Source organism: Bos mutus, chromosome 2 (genome assembly GCF_027580195.1).
Source record: "Bos mutus isolate GX-2022 chromosome 2, NWIPB_WYAK_1.1, whole genome shotgun sequence".
Lineage (NCBI taxonomy): Eukaryota > Metazoa > Chordata > Mammalia > Artiodactyla > Bovidae > Bos > Bos mutus.
The window spans coordinates 44,614,985-44,622,859 of record NC_091618.1 but is presented as its reverse complement, the minus strand read 5'-3'; the positions used below and the strand labels follow the sequence as shown (position 1 = coordinate 44,622,859).

The 7,875-nt window shown below is 40.5% G+C and overlaps 1 protein-coding gene across 11 annotated transcripts in view; it reads left to right on the top strand.

Moving 5' to 3' along the window:
* The first annotated feature begins 92 nt into the window (after positions 1-92).
* CARF (calcium responsive transcription factor) overlaps positions 93-7,875 on the top strand; it is an 80,024-nt gene continuing 72,241 nt past the window's right edge. For 8 of the 11 annotated variants that reach the window (XR_011467695.1, XR_011467696.1, XR_011467697.1 and 5 more), the window contains exons 1-3: positions 93-286; positions 4,808-4,981; positions 5,478-5,599. The gene's annotated coding sequence lies outside the window, so the exon portion shown is untranslated. The other 3 variants (XM_070387979.1, XM_070387972.1, XM_070387969.1) reach the window with 2 other exon arrangements.

The window sequence follows — 7,875 nt, the reverse complement described above, 5'->3', positions numbered from 1 at the left end:
TTTCCTCGGCCTTCAGCTTTAATTTGCTAAAGTCTTTCCGGGTTTAATTTCTAAGCATACTTCCAATCAAAACTCTCAGTCTACCGAGATTTCTCTACTAGCCTCAGGCTTTAGATCCAGGTGAGAGGCGGGGATACGAAAAAAAAAAAAAAGAACCAATCAGAAAGGAAACACGCGACGGTGGCTGATCAGGATCTTTTCTAAAGCGGCTGCGCTGCGCGCTCCCGGTGGGCCGCGGCTGCGCACTGTACTGGTCTCCATGGCGCGGCCTCGGAACCAAGACGAGGTTGAGTAGACTCGTTTTGAATTTTCTCCCCTCTGCTCCAGCACTTTGTGGACTTCCCTTCTCGCCCTCTAGGGCGCTCTGCGGCGGCGGGGTTGGGGAAGTCGGAGGTTTGGCAGAGCTGTCTCCGCCGGCGGGCGAGACGCTACCTCCCAACCCGCCCCCCCCCCTTTCTTTCTGCTGCCTCCTCCTCCTGTCACCTCCTGACCCGCCGGGTCCCTGAGCAACCGCCAGCCCCCGCCCCCGGGCGCCGCGGGCCTCAGTGGCGTCTTCCGGGCCTCGCCTCGGGCCGTGTTCGGGGCCCCACCTGAAGAGGCCTATTGCTCCCCTCCCCGCCCCCGCCCGGACGGGGGCCCCGGGCCCTGGACAGGCAGGCTGGAGGAGGTGCAAGTTCGGTGTCGTGAGGAGGGCTGCCGAGCCTGAGTACGCACTGGCACGGAGGAGGAGGACTGGACCCCTGGGCGGGAGCGCCCACTCTGTGGTCCTTTGCGCGGCCCCGCTTTTCAGGGTTCTTTTTTCTGTTTATGAGATCCTTTATACCTTCCTTAGGCTTCCCTGGTCGCTCAGAGGGTAAAGCGTCTGACTGCAATGCGGGAGACCCAGGTTCAATCCCTGGGTTGGGAAGATCCCCTGGAGAAGCAAATGGGAACCCACTCCAGTACGCTTGCCTGGAAAATTCCATGGACTGAGGAGCCTCGTAGGCTACAGTCCATGGGATCGCAAAGAGTCGGACAAGACTGAGCGACTTCACTTTCACTTTCACTTTTAGAGCTTCCTTATGGAAAGCGAAAGGCGTCCTCCCACACCTTCTCCCTGCGCTTTTTTTTTTTTTTTTTTTACTTTGTTCTTGACATTACCCAGAGGCCTATATCTTATTTTTAAATGGTCCGGACAACTATTCTAATGGAATGTAGTTGTTTTTCTGAGGGAGGATGGATGGAGAGAGATACTATCCAGCTCTCACAGTCGCTTTTTAAGGCGTTCGCCAGAAAAGCTTCAAGAGGGAGGCTTAAAGAGAGCATTTTAGAGTAAGGCACAACAGGATTGCAAGGTTTTGGCAAAGCGGGCTGTGTGCAGATGTAGACAACTGAAGCGTTCCTCTATTACGTTGCTTAAAGATGTACTACAAAAGACATGATATTTAAGTCAACCATAGACTATGAGAAGGAATTTGAGGAATTATAAGCGAAAAATAATCTGCTAATAGAGCGCAGTGATAATGAAACTAGGAGCATTTTCAGTTTACTCACCTTCCTGGAATGCGGACTGTGGAACCTGAAGGCCTGGGTTCTAATCCTGCCTCAGCTTCTTATTTATTAACCTCTCTGTGCCACATCTTGGTCAGCAGTGGGATTAAGTGCCTAATAGTAGATGTCAACTATTCCATGGTTGTTCTTTACGTATTAGTTTAACTAGGAGCTCTGCTGATGTGAACAACTTAAGAAAGACTAGCCTCATGGTTAGAGGAATAAGAGAAAACCTCTGCTAATGGGTCTAGGAAAGGACTGGGCTTGCAGATAGAAGCGGTGGCCATGCAACCACGTGATTCATTGTCATGGTGAGGGTTGTATGCATTATCTAGACCACGTGAAACTTGGAACTCTCAATTGAAGTCTTGCTGTGTAATAACATAGTTTTGAATTTGGTGGAAGTAAAAAGAAATTTGACAGCTTTAAACATCATTTGCCTTTAATCATAAGTGATTCTTTAGTTACATAAGTGATTCTTTAGTAAAATTGTCTGAATTTAAAATCAGAACCTGAAATAAATCTTATAGGTTCTTCAGATAATTTTTGATAGTTGATAATATATTATTTGTTAAAATGCAGCTTTAAATGTGTACTCAGGTTAATTCACTTTTAGCTATCATTAATTTGAAATTTATCAAAATAAGACAATACTACTCAATACAGGTTCATCCTAATTCGAATGAAAAATTTTTCTATGATCAGTAAGATACAGAACCTAAATATGAGCTTAATAAGATAAAACTTCAACTTGCAAAGTAGAATGTTGAATTCACTAAAATACACTTTTCATTTAATTTGAGACCTTTAGTTAAGGGATACAGTATTATATCCCTTATATGGATATGTAAGGATATATATATATATATATTATTTTTAGTTATTGTAACAATTCTAGTTAAGGTGTTCCAAGATACCTGAACACCTAGTATGAGAGCTTTGGTTTTATTTCATCAGTGGCTTATGTGTCATATTCGGTGTTTCCTTTACATAATACCTAGAGTAATTAGTATTTTTACTTTTGAATGTTTTTCTTAACTGTATTAGAACATTAACTTCAAGCTTTTGGTTCTAATGATTTCCTACATGATTTGTTTACTAAGGTGCTTATGAAGACTCTTTGTTGTTTGGATAACCACAGTTGGAAAATGTTTCTCTTTATTAAACTTTTTTTTTTTCTGTATGTAATGGCATGGTGTGGTATGATATTTATACAAAGATGGCGTGGGTGTTGGAGTCCTATTGATTTTGGTGATTTTTTTCCTTCTTAGTTTTGAATCTGAGCTGTAATGTTCTGTGATCTTAAGCAAGTTACTTGACACCTTTGGTTTTCTTATCTATAAATAGAGAAATAAGGTCTATCTCAGAATCATTGTGGAGATTAAATGAAATAATTTGTAAATCCCTCAAAGAGCAAAGAGATAAAAAGAGGTATGTACAGGGTAAGAAATAAGTAGAAACCAAGGTTACAGGGAAGTTTCTAGAGAGGGCTGCTGCTGCTGCTGAGTCGCTTCAACCATGTCCAACTCTTTGCGACTCCGTAGATGGTAGCCCACCAGGCTCCCCCATCCTGGGCACTCTCCAGGCAAGAACACTGGAGTGGGTTGCTATTTCCTTCTCCAATGTGTGAAGGTGAAGTCGCTCAGTCGTGCCCAACTCTTTGTGACCACAAGGACTGCAGCCCATTAGGCTCCTCTGTCCATGAGATTTTCCAGGCAAGAGTACTGGAGTAAGTCGCCATTTCCTTCTCCAGGAGAGAGGGCAAACCTTAAATAAAAGAAATACTATGAATAGTGACCTTAAGTTTTTTTCACTGAAAAATGAAAAGTTGAAATGGATTGCTTATTGTTTATATATATTTGAGTAAATTTACCATTTTGATGTTGCTCTAACACACTGTAACTTTCAAAGTCCATCTGTTAAAAAATACTCTATAAAATATTTGTGATCTAGGAGTCTTGATGTAATTTTTGACACCACTGATTCATAGCAATTTTGTATACATCATAGAAGGAACATTGTGTTGTTTACCTACCCTAAAAGATGAGGGAAATTGTATTTTCTAAAGTACTTTTGAGCAGTATTTTTTTAATGTAGTTAATAAAGGTCAGACACTGATTTTAAATATAAGATTTTAATATCTTTTAAATCTCGGGACATTAATCAAGGTACCTAGAATTAAGAGAAACCCTAACTTAAGTCGGAGAAGGCAATGGCACCCCACTCTAGTACTCTTGCCTGGAGAATCCCATGGACGGGGGAGCCTGCTGGGCTGCTGTCTATGGGGTCGCATAGAGTCGGACATGACTGAAGCGACTTAGCAGCAGCAGCTAAACTTAAGTGGCTTCATCTTCCAATTAACTTGTTTTGGGATTTACTCTTAGATTATTGGCTTTTAACAGATAAATTTTACCACACAAAAGCCTCTAGAGAAAACAACAACAAAGCAATCAAATATTAAGACAATTTTTTAGAACTTAACAGTGAGAATTATCTTTAATGTTTTGAGCAAATAAATTTGCTGTTGAACAAAGTCAAAACAGAGGTAGCCCTATTACAGTCCACTGAGATTTGAGTACAGTGTGAATGGTGTCTTCCCCTCTACCATGTATTCAATACATGTGTATAAATAATAAAAAGCCCTTTTTTCCTATAAATTTAAAACATTCTAATTTAACAATTCTTCCTATTTGCTTTCGGTATACGATAAAATCCACTTTTTAAAATGTGACGTGAAATATTCTATAAAGCAGTTTGCCAGCAAAATTTAATGGCCTTAGTGTGGGTTCTGAACGGCAGTTATTTTTAACCTTAGATTATAGATTTAATGCTTTCTTTTTTTCTCTCTGTTCTCTTTATCCCATTCCATACTACTTAGGAAGTAAGCTTATCAATTTAATTCCAAGATTTTATAGGAGGTGCTGTCTAAGGAGGGGGGCCTTTATTCTCAAGCATCTGTGGCTCAAAATTAGTAAATATGTCCAATCAGTAAATATTTCCTTTGTGGAGAAAAATGCAATTTCCTGTGAACATCTTTGTTTGTGTAGTAGTTACAGAATGTGAGAGTTTGAAACAAGGCCTTAGTCTGAATGCCCAGCACAGAGAGGTAATGGCTGCCTTCCATAAAGGTAGTTCCAGTCTTTGTTTCACTTTGAGTTAATTGTTGGGTTAACTATACCAGACTGGTAATGGCTACAGTAAAATCTGCATAACAAAAGCTAGTAGATTTCTCTATGTGTAGGAAAATAAATATACATTGAATACCTTCTCCTTACAGAAAAAATGCTGCTGTGAAGACATAATTATAACTTTCACATAAATGAAGTCACAACCATCATGATTTAGTGCTCCCCAAAGGAAGAAATTCAGTGGAAAGGAGGGAATACCTCTGTATTTCTGGGGATAGTAGAATGCGTAAGACCTGAATTTAAACTTGAGCTACTGCCTGAAGGTAATAATTTTATTTTTTGACTAATTGAAAGTAACAGCTCTGTAAAAGTTAACTATTATCTATTATATATTAATTAAAAAGTCAAATTACACTTTATGTATGGGTACTTTGTTTTGTTTATGGTTACCAGTTGGAAGAGAACGTTTTATTCCTAGCAATTTAGTCTTAATATCTTCATTCTTTGAAACTTTACTTGGAGGTGGTTAATTGAAAGTTAGGGATAATAATCTATAGTATGTGCTGACATTGAGGTTAGATGGGAAATTTGGGTATTTTAAGTCACTGAAGTTGTCAGGATTGAGGAGTATAATGCAAATTTATGGAAGAATTAGGGAAGGCAGGAGTAATAGTTTTCACTTTATTCAAATTATTTTTTGAAAAGGATGTCTAATTTTAAAAGTATTTTTAATCTCCATTTCAACAATAAATCAGGTCAACAGATATTGATACCCATTTTTTCTTATAATAACCACAAAAACCTTTTTTTATCATGTAGTACTACTCCATACTAAACGTACTGCATAAAGGAAAATTTTGAGTTTTGAATTTCCAGAAGACAGTAGGAAAGAAGTTACCTTTCTTCCATTTGCAAAATTCCAGTCTGGTCAAAGTTCTGAAGTAAGTAGTTTAAATGTGGCAAGCGTCCTGTGTTATTATCCCATCCCTTCACTAGTGTGGGCTTCCCCTGTGGCTCAGCCGGTAAAGAATCCGCCTGCAATGCTGGAGACCTGGATTCAATCCCTGGGTTGGGAAGATCCCCTGGAGAAGGGAAAGACTACCCACTCCAGTATTCTGACTTGGAGAATTCAGAGAATACAGTCCATGGGGTCACAAAGAGTGGGACACAACTGAGCGACCTTCACTTTCACTTTCACTTTCACTTTCACTAGTGCACTTCTCCTGGAGAAGGCGATGGCACCGACTCCAGTACTCTTGCCTGGAAAATCCCATGGACGGAGGAGCCTGGTGGGCTGCAGTCCATGGGGTCGCGGACACGACTGAGCGACTTCACTTTCACTTTCACTAGTGTACTTCTCCAGGGCATTCATCCTGCCCTCCCTCTTCACTGCAGCATCTCACTCAGGCCTGCAAAATCCCTTTTAAAGTGCTCCGAGCCTCAAATGTGCTTGCTTTCTAACCTCCAAGTTCCAATTTTTCAGGGTAGTTGTTTTTAACATATGTTAAAGGAAAAAGGTTATTATATAAATATATATACAAATTTGTCAATGACTGATAATCTCTCCAGAGTTTTTCTTTTTAAGAAAAAAATCCTTGTTAACTCCAATGAAAATTTCATTGATCAATTTTCAAATAGGGTAAGGGAAAGTAAATGAAGAAAAATGTAAGTAAACCAGTAAGGGGTGATTTGCAGTGGAATCAGGGGGCACATATTAGGAAACTGAGAGTAAGTTTTCAGAATTTTTCCCCTAAGCTGTTTTCACTTTTTACCTCTCTGTCCTAAGGTCTGCTTTTGGATCTGTTTACAGAATATTTTCTCAGTGACTGCAATTCCTGCATAGTTAGAATTCTAGCTTTTTCATGAGGTCAGAGATGTTTAGATTTCTTGTAGGAGGGCTTTTGTGTGTTAGGGACTGCCTATAATTAAATTTCAACCAGGAATAGTTGAGAAACAGAAATGAAAGAAGAATTTCTTTAGCACGTTTAGTTTGCTAACCTATCAAAAACAAAACAAAACTTTAAAGCCATGACTGATGAAGAAAGGGATTCCTTGGTGGCTCAGCAGTAAAGAATTGCCTTTAATGCAGAAGACACAGGAGGTGCAGTTTCCATCTCTGAGTTGGGAAGATCCCCTGGAGAAGGAAATGGCAACCCACTCCAGTATTTTTGCTTGGAAAATCCCATGGACAGAGGAGTCTGGTAGGTTACAGTCCATGGGTCACAAAGAGTCAGACATGACTTGATGACTAACAACAACAAATAAGTCTTAATGCCTTACATGTAAAACTGGACCAAGTAACTGAAGCACAGGGTTGTTGAAAGGATTAAATAGAATGACATGTATAAAACACTGAGCCTAGTGCTTTACTGTGGTAAGTGCTCAGTAAATGATAACTGTATAACTTTGCGGTGAGCCTCAGTTTACTTTTTTGTAAATTGTTGATACTAGGTCCTACATCACAGAATAAGAATAATTATTAATAATTCTAGCTAGTAATTATTAAGTGAGCTTCTGTGGTGATTCAGATGGTAAAGAATCTGACTGCAACCCAGGGTTTGATCCCTGGGTCGGAAAGATTCCCCTGGAGATCAGATCAGATCAGTCGCTCAGTCGTGTCCAACTCTTTGCGACCCCATGAATCGCAGCACGCCAAGCCTCCCTGTCCATCACCAACTCCCAGAGTTCACTGAGACTCAAGTCCATCGAGTCAGTGATGCCATCCAGCCATCTCATCCTCTGTCGTCCCCTACTCCTCTTGCCCCCAATCCCTCCCAGCATCAGAGTTTTTTCCAATGAGTCAACTCTTCACATGAGGTGGCCAAAGTACTGGGGTTTCAGCTTTAGCATCATTCCTTCCAAAGAAATCCCAGGGCTGATCTCCTTCAGAATGGACTGGTTGGATCTCCTTGCAGTCCAAAGGACTCTCAAGAGTCTTCACAAACACCACAGTTCAAAAGCATCAATTCTTCGGCGCTCAGCCTTCTTCTCTCACATCCATACATGACCACAGGAAAAACCATAGCCTTGACTAGACTGGACCTTTGTTGGCAAAGTAATGTCTCTGCTTTTGAATATGCTATCTAGGTTGGTCATAACTTTCCTTCCAAGGAGTAAGCGTCTTTTAGTTTCATGGCTGCAGTCACCATCTGTAGTGATTTTGGAGCCCAGAAAAATAAAGTCTGACACTGTTTCCACTGTTTCCCCATCTATTTCC